The 17,639-nt window shown below is 42.2% G+C and overlaps 1 protein-coding gene across 4 annotated transcripts in view; it reads left to right on the plus strand.

Moving 5' to 3' along the window:
• The window catches only part of LOC139540152 (zinc finger protein 469-like), a 139,454-nt gene that overhangs the window by 22,334 nt on the left and 99,481 nt on the right, over positions 1 to 17,639 (plus strand). Inside the window, exon 2 of one of the 4 annotated variants that reach the window (XM_071343742.1) lies at positions 7,530 to 7,602. The exons of the other annotated variants lie outside the window; for them this stretch is intronic. The gene's annotated coding sequence lies outside the window, so the exon portion shown is untranslated. The remainder of the gene's footprint in view (positions 1 to 7,529; positions 7,603 to 17,639) is intronic. 4 annotated transcript variants of the gene reach the window in all.

Consider the following 17,639-nt stretch of genomic DNA (forward strand, 5'->3'; position numbering starts at 1 on the left):
TGTGTGTGTGTACATGACAGAGTGTGTGTGCGTACATAACATAGTATGTGTGTGTACATGACAGAGTGTGTGTGTGTGTGTACATGACAGAGTGTGTGTTTGTGCGTACATAACATAGTGTGTGTGTGCGTGATGTTATGACCATGTCCCCACCAGGCTAGTTTGGTTTTGACAGTGCTGTAATAACGCTGGCTTGTGTGTTTGTGTCCTGGAGAAAGAAGGCCACGATGACAGCTCCCATCGTCTCAATCCGCTCTCACACCCTCAGCCCTTTGCTGTTTGTGTATCTTCTCTACACACAAGCACGATCCCCAGGACACCGCGCCTGCCTGCCTGTGTGATCCTCAAGATAGTGTATTGGGTATGGTGTGCAGTATTCTGTGGCAGTGTTCTTGTGAAGTATCAGGTATGTGCACACACACCGAACAGCCCTGCTGTAGAGTATCTATCTGTAAGTGTGCAGTTGGCAAACTTTGTATAAGTTGCTTAAATGAGTCGTGATCTTGTCCGTTGCATACCACTGTTTAGAAGCTCACCAGCTTACAGTTTTGTAGGCCTGTGGGTGTTACTGTGGTGATGTCTGGAACTATGTGGTGGAGGCTGGAGGTCAGGAGCAAGATGAACAGAGTATGACATTTGACCCCCAGGGTTCAAGAATCAAAGACTCCCCCCATATAAACGCAATCTAAAGATTTTGTAAAGAAATCTGTTTATATATTATTTTGATTTTGGTCAAGGTTCGAAGCACCTGTGTAACTATCTAAACTCAGCAAAAAAAGAAACGTCCTCTCACTGTCAACTGCGTTTATTTTCAGCGAACTTAACATGTGTAAATATTTGTATGAACATAACAAGATTCAACAACTGAGACATAAACTGAACAAGTTCCACAGACATGTGACTAACAGAAATTGAATAATGTGTCCCTGAATCAAGGGGGGGTCAAAATCAAAAGTGACAGTGACAGTCAGTATCTGGTGTGGCTACCAGCTGCATTAAGTACTGCGGTGCATCTCCTCCTCATAGACTGCACCAGATTTGCCAGTTCTTGCTGTGAGATGTAACCCCACTCTTCCACCAAGGCACCTGCAAGTTCCCGGACATTTCTGGGGGGAATGGCCCTAGCCCTCACCCTCCGATCCAACAGGTCCCAGACGTGCTCAATGGGATTGAGATCCGGGCTCTTCGCTGGCCATGGCAGAACACTGACATTCCTGTCTTGCAGGAAATCAAGCACAGAACGAGCCGTATGTCTGGTGGCATTGTCATGCAGGAGGCTCATGTCAGGATGAGCCTGCAGGAAGGGTACCACATGAGGGAGGAGGATGTCTTCCCTGTAACGCACAGCGTTGAGATTGCCTGCAATGATAACAAGCTCAGTCCGATGATGCTGTGAAACACCGCCCCAGACCATGACGAACCCTCCACCTTCAAATCGATCCTGCTCCAGAGTACAGGCCTCGGTGTAACGCTCATTCCTTCGACGATAAATGCGAATCTGACCATCACCCCCGGTGAGACAAAACCGCGACTCGTCAGTGAAGAGCACTTTTTGCCAGTCCTGTCTGCGTGGTCAAAGCATGGTGGTCAAAGCATGGTCAGCTCGTGGCAGTGGTGACTAATTCCTGTCTCCTTCGGCCCCCCTTCACATTAGAGTCATCAGACAAAGTTATATTGACTGTTGACATCAAGTGGAAGCCGTAGGAAGTAGGAAAACTCATCAATATCTTGCTGTAATTTCAATGAGAGCTTGGTTGAAAATCTGCCACCTCAGAAAAAATCCAAACAGGAAGTGGAACTTCTCAGGTTTTTGCCTGCCATATGAGTTCTGTTATACTCACAGACATAATTAAAACAGTTTTAGAAATTCAGAGTGTTTTCTATCCAATACTAATAATAATATGCAAATATTAGCGACTATGACTGAGGAGCAGGCCGTTTACTCTGGGCACCTCTGTGCACCTTTCATCCAAGCTACTCAATACTGCCCCTGCAGCCATAAAAAGTTAACTGCCTTCCGTCTGTAAGCTGTTAGTGTCTTAACGACCGTTCCAGGTGCATGTTCATTAATTGTTTATGGTTCATTGAACAAGCATGGGAAACAGTGTTTAAACCCTTTACAATGAAGATCTGTGAAGTTATTTGAATTTTTACGAATTATCATTGAAAGACAGGGTCCTGAAAAAGGGACTTTTTATTTTATTTTGCTGAGTTTAGCTAGCTCCCACATACCTGGTAGGAGTTTTGATGAAGTCTGTCTCTGCTACTGGGTTAAAAAGATTTTAAAGTTTGATGGTTAGGTGTTAGGAGTTGTATTCCAGTGGATTATAATGTATTGTTCTTTGACATGTTAAATGTTTGCGTTGAGTGTTCTTGGGTATCTTTAACCTGGTTTACATAAATAGCACTCCTGAAAGCCGTATCCAAATGATGTGCAAATATATGTTGGTTATGAAGAAATGTGGATGTAGGAAATGTTCTTTTCCATCCCTTTGAGATGCAGAGGAACCACATGGTTTTTGGCTTTCGGTGTGATTTCATGGAACTTTAGATCGATTGAAATCATTTTGGTGAAGAAATTATATAATAACATGGTGGCCAGAGATGAGTCACCACTAATTTTATGTTCTCCTTAAAACTCTGGCGTCCAATTGGTATTTGTGTCCTGTATGAGAGCTGTGGGTGATCCGAGCACAGCCAATAGGAGAGCCTGACAGTGACATCACAGTCATGCAATGTGTTGAACGGATAACGATGAACGTTCCAGAACAAACAGAAAACCAGAGAGACGGTGGAGAGATGGAGTGTGGCAAGCAGAAAACCCCTGCCTCATTATTCATCCATCAATGTGCGTGCGTGCGTGCGTGCGTGCGTGCGTGTGTGTGTGTGAATTTTGCTGCTAGGGAGCAGTGCTGACGAGGCAGCAACATGGGGACACTCCAGTTACCTCAAGATCAGAAACCATAAACCCAGTTCAGTGTGCCATCCGCTGTGTCCATCACCACCACTATATAGGTATGCATCCTCTGTAGAACCTCTGCCAGAACCACACTCAGAATAACGGAGCCGGTACCAAAATGTCCGCTTTTCATACAGGAAAAGGAAGTTGAGTAGATAGCCACCCACAGATTGAAGGGTCATTGTCATTACAGAAATAAGGCTAAAGTGTTTGGTGATTGTGGATTTATAGTACCATTCCAGACAATGACAGACTTAATGGCAGACCCAAGCTGCCAATCAGAGAAAATAATATTAGCTCTGGGACAGTATCCATCCAATGACAGATCAGAACAGATTTTGAGCCGGGCCGATCGATCATTGGGTAAATTGCTGAGTGCTGTCTCTGTACAGTACCAAGTACCAAGCCCAGATTCATGGAACAGCATTTTCATTGGGATAGGTTGATCCAGCCAGTCTCATAGCAAGCAACGTCAGGACAGGGACAGAGCATGCCTTCCCCCCAGTCCCCTGATCTATCTGTGGCTGAAGCAAGAGCTCCTCACAGCTGGTGCCTTCTCAGGGCTACCTTATAAAGACTGAAGTATCTTACTGAGAGAGAAGTAGCAATAGTATAGTGTTGTCATTGTCACTATCTGGCCACGGTGCAAAGCCAAAAAAACAAAAAGCTACTTTTTGTGTTTATACGTTTTCACGATATAGACAATTTTGACTTTGCAACTTGGCTGTGTAGAGAGAACCTAGTTATAGGGACTGTTCTTCCTGCTCAGATAACTTAGTTAGGGCAAACTCTAGACCTCAATCCCCTTAGCTATAAGAGTTTGGAGTTTTTCCTGGTCAGGTCATGGTCAGATCTCCTGGCCTTCCTCCTAATCTTGTTATGAGGGGTGTTAACCAGCATACTTAGCTCACTGTAGGCCAGTTCATGTCCTCAGAACCAGAGATGATGAGCAATCAAGAGTAGATCCAGAACGCACATGAGAACAAACCCAATGGGGGATGAAATCACAAAATCACATCCAACCAAAAGTCTAGGAATTTAGTCAGCAGGGCTGCATTTCTCCTCGACTTTATCAAATAAAGTGTAAAACGCGATTGGGTTTTAAGAGGTTTAACAGTGCTTAAACTTCATTACTGAAGGATGATAAGATGCACCGAGGCAATGAAATAATTCTACCTCTTAATGTTGACGCCAAGGGCCTGCACTTCGCATCAGCACCAAGTTTGTGTATGTGTCTGTCTGCGTGTGTGTGTACCTCGGAATGCATAAAACTGGGTGTTCATCCCTCTCTCTTTTCCCTTTCTTTCATCCTCTGCCAAAATAAGTTTTGGACATGTAAGATGGTCAGAGAAAAAAAAGAAAGGGTAGGGAAAGAGGGAAAGAAGAAAGAGTGGACCGTTCTGGAGGAATATGGCTCATATTAATCTGGAAATATTGCTTTACCTCATCTGAACTAAATTACGCTGGTCTGAACTCGCTGTCCTCGGAGTTCGGGCTCAGCGCCACCGGCAGCCCAGATGGGCAAGGATACGGTAGTGCTGCGCAGCGCGATCCGACAGATCTGTCACCGCGACGACAGCAGGCAATATAAACCCTGGGTCCGTTTGAGCTCCGTAGATGCCCTTTTATACGTCGGATCAAAAGTCTCTTTCTTGTTATTGTTGGACTCGGCTCGCTGTGCTCAGGGGCAGTGACACCGAGATGGCTCCCAGAAGTATCCGGCCTCTAGGTCCTCTCTCTCTCTCTCTCTCTCTCTCTCTCTCTCTCTCTCTCTCTCTCTCTCTCTCTCTCTCTCTCTCTCTCTCTCTCTCTCTCTCTGCTATATATATCCGTGTGTTAAGAATAAAAATACATACCAATATGGGGATAGATTATGTATGTTTAGGAAGTGTTTACAGGAATGTAAAAGGTGTTACGACATGTCTAATTGATGGATACAGTAGGAGAGAGTTGTAAAGAAACATTCATTGTTTATGGATAGTGTCGTAATATTTGATTTACTTCATACACTAGCTATTTCCTCTGCAGGCTGTATGAGCATGCAGAGGCACCAGTGTACGGTTGGTTACTGTGTATATACGCGATTCTGGGGGCCATGAGAGCTATAGTTAGTAGAGCGGAGATGGCTTACTCTTTACTATACGGCAAGGCTTAAAGCTCGCCAAGGATTGTGGTTTCCACTGGTAAGAAACAGAGGCAGGTACAAGTGGCTGCAACTTCTCAGCTTCTCTCAGAGGCATTAAAATGTGCGATAACACACGGTCAAGAGTAAATACAGCCCCATCTGTACTTACTCACTGTCTACGCAACTGGCAGATAGGATTTCACTTACTGTAGTAGACGATAATAGAAAACTTTAAAGACAGGCCTCTGATGCCAATGGCCAATGGCAGTACTGTATCTCATGCAGGCTTACTAACGTGCACCTAACGCCTCATATTTTCACCTGTCAATAGCAGAGAAAGTTAGGGCAGCCTGTCAAGGAAAGAGAGATTAAAAGACTGAGGGGTAGAGATGCTGAAAGAAAGCCAGTCACATTTTATGAGTCTGATTTAAACAGAAGTAACAAACAGCACCTATCAAAAAGCTCAACTGCCAAAGGAATAAGAATTCGGAGGAAATAGTCTGGGTAGCCAATTGATTAGATGTTCAGGAGGCTTAGGGGTAGAAGCTGTTTAGAAGACTTGGAGCTCCGGTACCGCTTGCCGTGCGGTTGCAGAGAGAACAGTCTATGACGAGGATGACTGGAGTCTTTGACAATTTTTAGGGCCTTCCTCTGACACCGCCTGGTATAGAGGTCCTGGATGGCAGGAATCTTGGCCCCAGTGATGTACTGGGCCGTATACACTACCCTCTGTAGTGCCTTGCGGTCGGAGGCCGAGCAGTTGCCATACCAGGCAGTGATGCAGGATGCTCTCGATGGTGCAGCTGTAGAACCTTTTGAGGATCTGAGGACCCTCTTTGTCTCTTGAGGGGGAATAGGTTTTGTTGTTCCCTCTTCACGACTGTCTGGGTGTGCTTGGACCATGTTAGTTTGTTGGTGATGTGGACGCCAAGGAACTTGAAGCTCTCAACCTGCTCCACTACAGCCCCTTCGATGAGAATGGTCCTCCTTTTCCTGTAGTCCACAATCATCTCCTTTGTCTTGATCCCGTTGAGGGAGAGGTTCTTGTCCTGGCACCACACGGCCTGGTCTCTGACCTCCTCCCTATAGGCTGTCTCATCGTTGTCGGTGATCAGGCCTACCACCGTTGTGTCATCGGCAAACTTAATGATGGTGTTGGAGTCGTGCCTGGCCCATCCTACCCTTCCTACCCAGCCCAGAGGACCAGAGTTGGAGATTTTACAAAGAAGCTTTCTGTCTTTCATTGTGCCAGGGAATTTAAAGGGGTTCTCTTTCTTTTTGTTCTCTCATCATCCCAGTCTTTCACCTTAAAACATTTACAAGACAGACAGAGGCTTTGATATCTCAAACTATTATCTCTCCCTGAAAAAAAACACATAAACTAGCTGACATATGCCGTGCTTTGACAGAACGCAGCAGGAATGCGAAGTATGGGGAGCTTTCACCAAGCCTAACAGTGAGTTAAGCATCGTGGCACCCCTCCTGTTCCTCCCTCACTCATAGAAGGGGGCATGTCCCATGTACCCTGTCCCCAGGCACCCGGTCCCCATGCAACCCGGCCTGTTTGTGACCTTTAACCTACACCCCTGTGTCTATGGGAGAGGGAAACATGCCTGAGAGAGGGCCATCTGAGGGGAGTGGTTTATACACAGACTGGCATTATGCTGCATCTCTCTCTTGCCCTGTAGTCACAGAGGACAGCCAGGGGCCATAAATATAACCTACCATTCTGAGGCCAAGGAGCCTCCTCCTTCTTCCTACCCAGGCTCCTCTGAGCTGGGTAGGGAGGGTAGGATGGGCCCACGCGGACCACTGCTTAGGCCGAAAGCCAATGACACGACTGCCATTGCTGCCGACCTCCTCGGAAAAGTATTTTTAAGGTCAATTACAGGGTGCAGCGGCTTCAGATGGCCGAGTGCTGCTGAAGAGGCCTTATATTAAAGATTTATGTGGAAGTTGAGAGAGGAATCGTTGAGAAAGATCTGTTTCTGGTTACTCAGAGTCCCCAAGTCTGTCTCCCTCCATTGTTACTTACCACACACAGCCACTGGAGGCGCAGTACTATTGTGAGACATGGACACAGACAGTTAGGCCAGGATTTAATCCAAGGCGCGCTATGGAGCAGCACACAAGACAGCCGTGTACTATGGATGTCAACTGTTCAATGCTGCACTGTCATGTGCCTCCGATTGAATCCCAGCCTTTGTGTCTCTGTGTGTGTGAGAGAGAGGGTACGCACGATTCCGTACTCCAGCTTTCATCTTGAAGTTGTTTTTGTGTTGTGTACTGAGTTCTTATAACGAGACTCAGTCTTGTGTTATATTCTGGGATGACTGTTTTGTTTGAAATGTGTGTTTTATTTATGTGTTTCTGGAGTGAGTTGGAGATTACTTGTGGAATGTGCCAGGGTGAATGTTTCATTAGATGTTTGTTTGTACATTACAGTATGCAGATGTCTTGGGTCCGCATGCAGCGTGTTTCCTGCTGGCCAAAGATTACAACAGCCTTATGGAGACAGGTGATGATGAGGGGAATGAATAGATTACTGGTGATATGTCTGTCTGTCTGTCTGTCTGTCTGTCTGTCTGTCTGTCTGTCTGTCTGTCTGTCTGTCTGTCTGTCTGTCTGTCTGTCTGTCTGTCTGTCTGTCTGTCTGTCTGTCTGTCTGTCTGTCTGTCTGTCTGTCTGTCTGTCTGTCTGTCTGTCTGTCTGTCTGTCTGTCTGTCTGTCTGTCTGTCTGTCTGTCTGTCTGTCTGTCTGTCTGTCTGTCTGTTTGTTTGTTTGTTTGTTTGTTTGTTTGTTTGTTTGTTAGTTAGTTAGTTACCTTGGACCCAACATGTGTGTTATCTTAATCAAGATGCTTCATCAGTGCATGTATATTTATGATGTGACTCAGAGTTTGCTGTGTTTTTCCAAACCCAGAGCTAAGCATCTGTTGTTAATATTGTGTTTATCTGTGATATTAGCGGTGGTCCTAATCAATGTTCCCTCTAATACTTTGGGGCACTGAGCAAATAACTTGAAAATCCGGCGTGCGTTTACAGTGAACACTGAGGCTGTGCCCTTACAGTTTAAGACAGTAGCTAATAGGCTATTGTGGCTATTGGAGCATAATGTAGGCCTACCAAGAAAACCAATGGAGCAAATCCCATAATATTTTCACATGGAAATAGCTTTTGATTTCTATTATATTGCCCACAGTAGCCTATATGTGGTGTCCAATGCAGACCTACATTGCATGAGACTTTTAAAAACATTATACAAATATTATGAAGGACTTTGACATGAATTAATATTTTACTTGGCCTGTAACACCATGGGCCAAATAGGTGAATGTAAATTGCATTGTATTGTGATGTATGATGAAAGAAACCACTTTACAAAATACAATTAATTGTTATTACTATACAGAGAATTAGACAATGTAGACTACCCCTCCGTATTTTGGCTTATTTGCATATTCAAGCCTGTCTCAAAACACAACACTGCCTCTTTAATTAAAACATTAACGTTTTACCTGACTGGCTTTTCAAAGACAGTTTGAAATGCAGCCTACACGTTTTGTTCTCTTGTAGGAAGCAGTAACTCCTCATTGCTGACCTATACTCAGTATTGGAGAGTAACGAATTACATGTAATCTGTTACATGTAAAGGATTACAGAAAACGGTACCTGGTAATCTGCGTTACCAGCAAAAATATTGTTATCGGAATACAGATAATTTTGGAAAACTAGATGATTACTTCGAGGATTACTTTTAAATTCAGAAAGGATGTTTGCGAAACAAAATATTTGACACTGCTCAGTTTTCTCAATAACATTCAAATCAGCCTTGAAAGAAGGCGCAAATGTAAAAAAAAATTGCACCTGAGTGAGTCTGACCACAAATCAGAGACCACTATGATGACACACCAAATGTGTTTGATGGATCGCGGGAAAAGAGCACGAATAGGCTTTTGTAGGCTACAGTCCAAACTATGTCTTCCAATGGTGCGACTGCTGTCGGCATCCAATGATTATTCAATTTGAATAAACACTTGGGGGTAAGGATGACAGCAGTGGTGTAGTCTACAGCGATACAGATATAACTTATTATTGATATAGCGCATTGATGTGAATCACACTGCTGCTCTCTCATTTAGCTATTTGTGCCTTATGGATTGTGGTTGTTATGGATGGTTGTTCACAAATCTAAACGTGTATTTGAGCCCAATAATGGTTGAATTCAAGGAGTTTAAGCTGCCTATCAATCATTGTTTTTGAAACCAGTGGACAGCCAGTGAAAAATGCCTTTAAATTGTTTAACTTGGGTCAAACGTTTCAGGTAGCCTTCCACAAGCTTCCCACAATAAGTTGGGTGAATTTTGTCCCATTCCTCCTGACAGAGCTGGTGTAACTGAGTCAGGTTTTTAGGCCTCCTTGCTCGCACACGCTTTTTCAGTTCTGCCCACAAATGTTCTATAGGATTGAGGTCAGGGCTATGTGGTCAGGTCAGGACATTTCTCCAAACAGTTTGTCCCCATGTGCAGTTGCAAACTGCAGTCTGGCTTTTTTATGGCGGTTTTGGAGCAGTGGCTTCTTCCTTGCTGAGCGGCCTTTCAGGTTATGTCGATATAGGACTCGTTTTACCGTGGATGTAGATACTTTTGTACCAGTTTCCTCCAGCATCTTCATAAGGTCCTTTACAGTTGTTCTGGGATTGATTTGCACTTTTCACACCAAAGTACGTTCATCTCTAGGAGACAGAACGCGTCTCCTTCCTGAGCGGTATGACGGCTGTGTGTTCCCATGGGGTTAATACTTGCGTACTATTGTTTGAACAATAGTACGCAATAGAACAATTAAATCAAATTATGTCAATTAGCCTATCAGAAGCTTCTAAAGCCATGACATCATTTTTTGGAATTTTCCAAGCTGTTTAAAGGCACAGTCAACTTAGTGTTTGTTATCTTCTGACCCACTGGAATTGTGATATAATCTGTCTGTAAACAATTGTTGGAAAAATTACTTGTGTCATGCACAAAGTAGATGTCCTAACCTACTTTCCAAAACTATAGTTTGTTAACAAGACATTTGTGGAGTGGTTGAAAAACGAGTTTTAATGACTCCAACCTAAGTGTATGTAAACTTCTGACTTCAACTGTATATATATCCATTGATTCTTTAAGAATATAATTTATAAAATGCCACATGAGCTTAGTTCAACTGTCACACTCCATGAGAACCCAAAATATAAGCCTGTTTTCCTCCAATGTTTGTAAACATTGTAAATGTAAACAAACATTGTATAGCCTCATAACAACATTGTTAAAACAATCATTTTGATTTCATGGATGGTCAGTCCTTGCATCCATAGCTCTGTCTATTCATTTGAGAGTGGTTACATTTCTCCAGGCCCATTCCTCAGCTTTTTACCAAAAGAGAGGCAAGGGGTAATTTTGTTATTGTTTCATCTGTGGATTTGCCCTTTAAATTGTTGCATATTATCAAGATATCAAAGTGTCACCAACAAAAAGGTAAGTATTGGGCCTATAGCAAATGCAGCATATAGTATTCATTTTTCACATGTAAATACCACTTTTCAGTAGTGCTCAAAGCATGCCATGAGCGCAACACTTATTTTAAATCAATGAGCCCAATCAGTCCTCCATGACAACAAAATCATAAACAGAGTAGGGCTGGCTAATAAGTCCTTAGTTTTGGGGTAATGCTCAAGGAAAACAATTAGGCTAATCTATACTTCCATATTTCCAAGTCATATTCTTGAAGATCAAAGGGTATAACATTTATTGGAATGACTGGAATTCTGATAGACTTAGTTTAATGTAAAGATATAATTTAATCATATTATTATGTGTAGTAGAAAGTGATGGGTTAGTAGAGGCCTACATAACCAACCCCGTAAAGTAAAATGTAACATCCATATATGACCAGCTATGTAAACTTTAACATTGATTTATCCTGCCATAGACGTTGTTCAATTGGTAACATACATTTTTGTCTTCTTCTAATGCCTCTTAAGGGGAAAGTATTCTAAAAGTAACTGAATGTAATCAGATTACGTTACTGTGTTTGGGTAATCCAAAAGTTACGTTACTGAAGTCCTAATGATAGTCATCCAGATCCTTTCCCAGGGGCCTCATGGAATCACCTTATACACAGCAGGTAGACTACACAAGGACTCACACATGCCTGCATGCACATGCGCTTGTGCACACACGAACATGCTCACACACCCATATATACACACTAGCATGTATACACACACACACACACACACACACACACACACACACACACACACACACACACACACACACACACACACACACACACACACACACACACACACTGACAACACAAGCAGATAATACATACAGTGCACACTACACATACAGACACTTGCCCAAATAAACACACCAGACTATGGCTGCACAGTGCATACCACACACATGCCAGACAGAATACACACATACACATGCGACCACACAAATGACACACACACGCTATAAAAATGAACATCCCAAGAGATGAAATTTGTATTTTTTTATGATTAATTCATGCCATTGCTGCCTTGTCCCTAACCATACTGTAAATATTGAGCTGTCGAAATGTGCTATACCAAACAGAGAAGGGGGGGTACAGTAGGCACCATTCACCTGTGTGTGTGTTTGGAGGGGGGGGGGGGGCTCTGGTCTCCATGAGAGTACACTATTGATGGAACAAAAGTGGGGGTGTGATTCAAAGGCCTATTTGTGCCGGGTTGAAGACTGTTGGCTTTGCTGTGGGTCAGAGGCTCCAATACTGCAGCTGGAGCTGAAAATCTGCCTAACTAGTACAATCATATCCTCTATATTAGCATGTTATATTTTTCAGTAGGCCCACAGACAATTGGAACATGTCTTAGTTCAATCACACTCCTTCACAGTGTTCCCCACATTCTGAGGTGGGAACCTATCAATTAGCTGGACTCAGCCACCAGTCTGGGGAGAAGCTTGACACACGGCTCGTTTTGTTTTTACTATGTGTACGTCTTGACTACTCAGGTTGTTCCTCAGGCCTGTAATTGGCTGTGCCTTTGGGCTATGGTGGATCATCATAAATATAGCTTGTGTCAGTAATGTGCGTCTTTAGTGGTGATGATGAGGCTAGCACCTTATGAGAGTCGGTGTAGGCTCGGCCCTAATTTATGTGCTCTCTGTCGTCAATTAATACCTTTGTTTTGCATTCTCTTCTCTTGGCCATTTCTTGATCTTAGTCAGCTAAACTCATAATAGTTGATTGCACAGGTTCAACTTTAATGTGGAGTCAGATAGTCTGATTTATTAAATGTAAATTGTTAAATATTATTTACCCCTACAGTAAATGGTGACCCAGACGTGATATTACATTAGGAACGGACGCGGGTGAGTTCGTTTTTTCTCATGTAGAGGATTGACCCTTTAGTGTGTATACAGAAAGGTTTTATTGATGCTTCCATTTGATTCGATGATATGTAATGAACATGTCGCCGACTCGATGGATAAGGTGTGAGCTACAGACCTTTTTTAGTTATGGGAATCTCATGTTAATGATTTGGCTCAAAAGCTGATAAAGAAAGATAAGAATGGCCTTAACATTAATTAGACAAGCAATGAAATACTTTGTTACCGGCAAACAACTGGCATGCACAAAAAGGAGGCGGAGAAAAAACACATTCTCGAGGTTAGTGTGCATTTGCTTAGCGAACACCGGAACAGGGAATTGAAAGAAAACAGAGGTGATTTGGAACTCTTCTCTGAAGAGATGCATTCCAAAACAGTTTGTCCCCATGTGCAGTTGCAAACTGCAGTCTGGCTTTTTTATGGCGGTTTTGGAGCAGTGGCTTCTTCCTTGCTGAGCGGCCTTTCAAGTTATGTCGATATAGGACTCGTTTTACTGTGGATGTAAAATTTCAAATTTGAAAAATGTTGAATGTGTTGCCTTCTTAGAGCGAGAGACAATGACAAACAATGCAGGTGCAGAGTATGCCATTTCGCACTGGTTAACATGCAGTGAGGCCACCTCTCACTTAAAATAATATTGGACCATTCCCAGTGAAATCTCCATTCACACAACGGTGGGAACGGGTGAAGACCCAGTACAATGCTTATAGTCTTGAAATGCTTTGGCTCTCAATTCCAAGTGAAATTATCCACAGAGCCACGGATGATTTTAAGGATGGCACAAATGTCAACCAGATTTTTGAAGAGGTTAAAGAAAACTAGCTCGCTCTTCGGGGTCCACCTCGTGTAGACTGGACTAGGGTCATGACCTGTGAGCAGGGCATACAAGAATGCAGAGCGACTGTATGCAGAGCAACTGTGGAAACGTTTCTGTAAATATTCTGGCCATGAAACCCCATCAAGTGACAATGACATGTTACTAACAATACTCACACAAAGAGTAGACTCTTACAGCCCCAGTCATTGTATTGCCTGTCACAGGACTGGTCATCTAGCATCAGTGTTGGAACTTTATGTGTCTTCAATTAGGCACAATGGAGAAAAGGTTCCAGACTTGAATAAGGCTCATTTTACCCTGGTGGCAGCTGCATCCATGCCTCTCTCCAGTAACCAGACAGGCCAAGCTACAGATCCCAGCTATTTTTCCTATTCCTTCAAACCCTAATTCCTGAAGCAATCCTTGTTGTTTTAACATGACAGTTTTAACCGACAACGCCATCATTGGACAGACCACAGGGTTTTTTGGAAACATGGGCATTTAATATACTGCGGTTTTCTTGGTTGCGCACAGAACAGATTTTAACTTTAGCGATTACAATGTATAGACATCCTCTCAATGCGTGGTGTGAAGGGATGATTATGGAGCAAATTATCCTGCAATCCCTCTTTGATAAATATCCTGACCTATTTGAGAAACGGTGCAGTGTCTATCCCAATGTTTTAAACTAAAGATTCAGCTGGCCTGGAGCTCAGACGAACTGTAATTCTAACATAGTGGGGTAGGCTGTGCCAATGTGCTTCTACACCTGCATTACTAGCTGTTTGGGGTTTTAGGCTGGGTGTCTGTACAGCACTTCGAGATATTAGCTGATGTACGAAGGGCTATATAAAATAAAATTGATTGATTGATTGAATGTAGTCTCAAACATGTATTTAACCCTTTTCCTTGTGTGGTAATTTGTTGTCTTCCAGGTTATATGGAGTGCTAGTCGAACGGCTCCTGACTAGTTCGTATTACTATGCGCATTGTGCATATGGCCAAGTTCATCTCATATGTGAAGATGTGTGTGTGACTTATGAGTTGTGTCTCACCCCTCTGCTAGCCAGTGTCTGGCTGGCTGGGTGGCTGTTTATTGATAAGCTACACAGGATGGTCTAAGGTAATTGATATGTTTCCTATGTTTACATTTGTTTGCTTATTAATGATGATTGACTCTTTTCCCCTTACACTGCAAAGATTCGATTCGATTTCAGATTTGAACTTTTTATGACTCAAACTATTGCTGTTGATTATTTTTCAAGCATTTTAGCTATTCACTGACAATATGGAAAGCTAAGTCCTTGGATGGATTTATTTGCTTCGGCTTGACGTCCCTTTAATGTGCACAATAAAAGGGAATCACTTCGGCCTGGCTGGTTTTCCATACCAAACTTAGCTCTCAATGTGACACAGCGTACTTTAATGCGTGTTTTGATGTGAGATTATAATTCTCCCCCTTTTGAACTACCTTTAATAGAAGTCCTTGGCCAAGGCAACTCCTTCACTTTGTCTCATACAGTGCCTTCAGAAAGAATTCACAAGCCTTCACTTTGTTCCATACAGTGCCTTCAGAAAGAATTCACAACTCCTTTACTTTGTCCCATACAGTATCTTCAGAAAGAATTCACAACTCCTTTACTTTGTCCCATACAGTATCTTCAGAAAGAATTCACAACTCCTTTACTTTGTCCAATACAGTGCCTTCAGAAAGAATTCACAAGCCTTCACTTTGTCCCATACAGTGCCTTCAGAAAGAATTCACAACTCCTTCACTTTGTCCCATACAGTGTCTTCAGAAAGAATTCACAACTCCTTTACTTTGTCCAATACAGTGCCTTCAGAAAGAATTCACAAGCCTTCACTTTGTCCCATACAGTGCCTTCAGAAAGAATTCACAACTCCTTTACTTTGTCCCATACAGTATCTTCAGAAAGAATTCACAACTCCTTTACTTTGTCCCATACAGTATCTTCAGAAAGAATTCACAACTCCTTTACTTTGTCCCATACAGTGTCTTCAGAAAGAATTCACAACTCCTTTACTTTGTCCCATACAGTATCTTCAGAAAGAATTCACAACTCCTTTACTTTGTCCCATACAGTATCTTCAGAAAGAATTCACAACTCCTTTACTTTGTCCCATACAGTATCTTCAGAAAGAATTCACAACTCCTTTACTTTGTCCCATACAGTATCTTCAGAAAGAATTCACAACTCCTTTACTTTGTCCCATACAGTGCCTTCAGAAAGAATTCACAACTCCTTCACTTTGTCCCATACAGTGCCTTCAGAAAGAATTCACAACTCCTTTACTTTGTCCCATACAGTATCTTCAGAAAGAATTCACAACTCCTTTACTTTGTCCCATACAGTGTCTTCAGAAAGAATTCACAACTCCTTCACTTTGTCCCATACAGTATCTTCAGAAAGAATTCACAACTCCTTCACTTTGTCCCATACAGTGCCTTCAGAAAGAATTCACAACTCCTTTACTTTGTCCCATACAGTATCTTCAGAAAGAATTCACAACTCCTTTACTTTGTCCCATACAGTGTCTTCAGAAAGAATTCACAACTCCTTCACTTTGTCCCATACAGTGCCTTCAGAAAGAATTCACAACTCCTTCACTTTGTCCCATACAGTGTCTTCAGAAAGAATTCACAACTCCTTCACTTTGTCCCATACAGTGCCTTCAGAAAGAATTCACAAGCCTTTACTTTGTCCCATACAGTGTCTTCAGAAAGAATTCACAAGCCTTTACTTTGTCCCATACAGTGTCTTCAGAAAGAATTCACAAGCCTTTACTTTGTCCCATACAGTGTCTTCAGAAAGAATTCACAACCCTTCACTTTGTCCCATACAGTGTCTTCAGAAAGAATTCACAAGCCTTCACTTTGTCCCATACAGTGTCTTCAGAAAGAATTCACAACCCGTTGCTTTTTCCACATTTCTTGTGTTACAGCCTGAATAGAAAATTTATTAAATTGATCTGCACAAAATACCCAATAATGTCAAAGTGAAATTTTGTTTGCAGAACATTTTAGAAATTAATTTAAAAAATGTAAGCTGAAATGTATTGAGTCAATAAGTATTCAACCTCTTTGTTATGTTAAGCCTTAAGTTCAGGAGTAAAAATGTGCTTCACTAATCGCATAATAAGTAGCATGTAGGGCTGTGGTGGTCATCACATCTTTTCAGATGGTTATTGTCATGCAAAAGTATGCTGGTCTCACGGTAATTGAGCTTTAATTAATATAAACACATTTAGCATCTCCAGGCCTCCACAGCATACAAGCTGCATACAAGCCTCTGATGTGTGCCTTTGGAAAATCTACATTTAAAGAAGTCTAATAAATAAATGTAATATACACCATCACAATAAATCCATTATTTATTTTAGTCAGGTCTGAAGAAACATTATGATTTTAAGAAAATGTGTTTCAGAAGAACAGAATATGAGTTGGCCTAGTGTATGTTATCTGTCGATACTCCATGTCATAGGCCAGAGGGGCTTGTTCATTTAGCCGACAACATATAGTGCCTTCAGAAAGTATTCACACCCCTTGACTTTTTCCACATTTTGTTGTGTTACAGCCTGAATTTAAAATGGATTAAAATTAGGTGTTTTATTTCTGGCCTACACACAATGCCCCATAATGTCAAAGTGAAATAATATATATATATTATTATTATTATATATAATTTTTTTTAGGATTTAAACATTTTAAGCTGAAATTAGATGGTTTGGGATGAGTTGGAAAGTGAAGGAAAGGCAGCCAACAAGTGCTCAGCATATGTGGGAACTCCTTCAAGACTGTTAGAAAAGCATTTCAGGTGAAGCTGGTTGAGAGAATGCCAAGCGTGTGCAAAGTTGTCATCAAGGCAAAGGGTGGCTACTTTGAAGAATCTCAAATATAAAATAGAGGTTTGGTTCCATAAGCTGGACTGAAGACTCAAGAACAAACTCTTGTGGTGCGGGCCGTTTCTTATTTTTCAGACACATTCTGTACATGTACAGTTATGTACAGCTTCTGTCCAGGGGGGATTTGTAGGCCCGGCCCTAATTTATGTGCTCTCTGTCACCTCTGGCTGTATCGCCCTACGAAACACAAAATACTTTTAGGGGCTGGTCACCCTTCCCCCTGTTGAGAGGCTAAAATGTGTCTTTCTCTCTATTATGTTATCCAGCAGACTGACAACTGGAATGTGGGAATAATACTACAGCAGCTATGTTTGGTATCTATCTGAACTTTGATGCCATCTATATGGATGAATGATCTCTGTAGTTACTTGTAGTTGTTCAGAGTGAAATC

The sequence above is a fragment of the Salvelinus alpinus genome, chromosome 15 (genome assembly GCF_045679555.1).
Source record: "Salvelinus alpinus chromosome 15, SLU_Salpinus.1, whole genome shotgun sequence".
Lineage (NCBI taxonomy): Eukaryota > Metazoa > Chordata > Actinopteri > Salmoniformes > Salmonidae > Salvelinus > Salvelinus alpinus.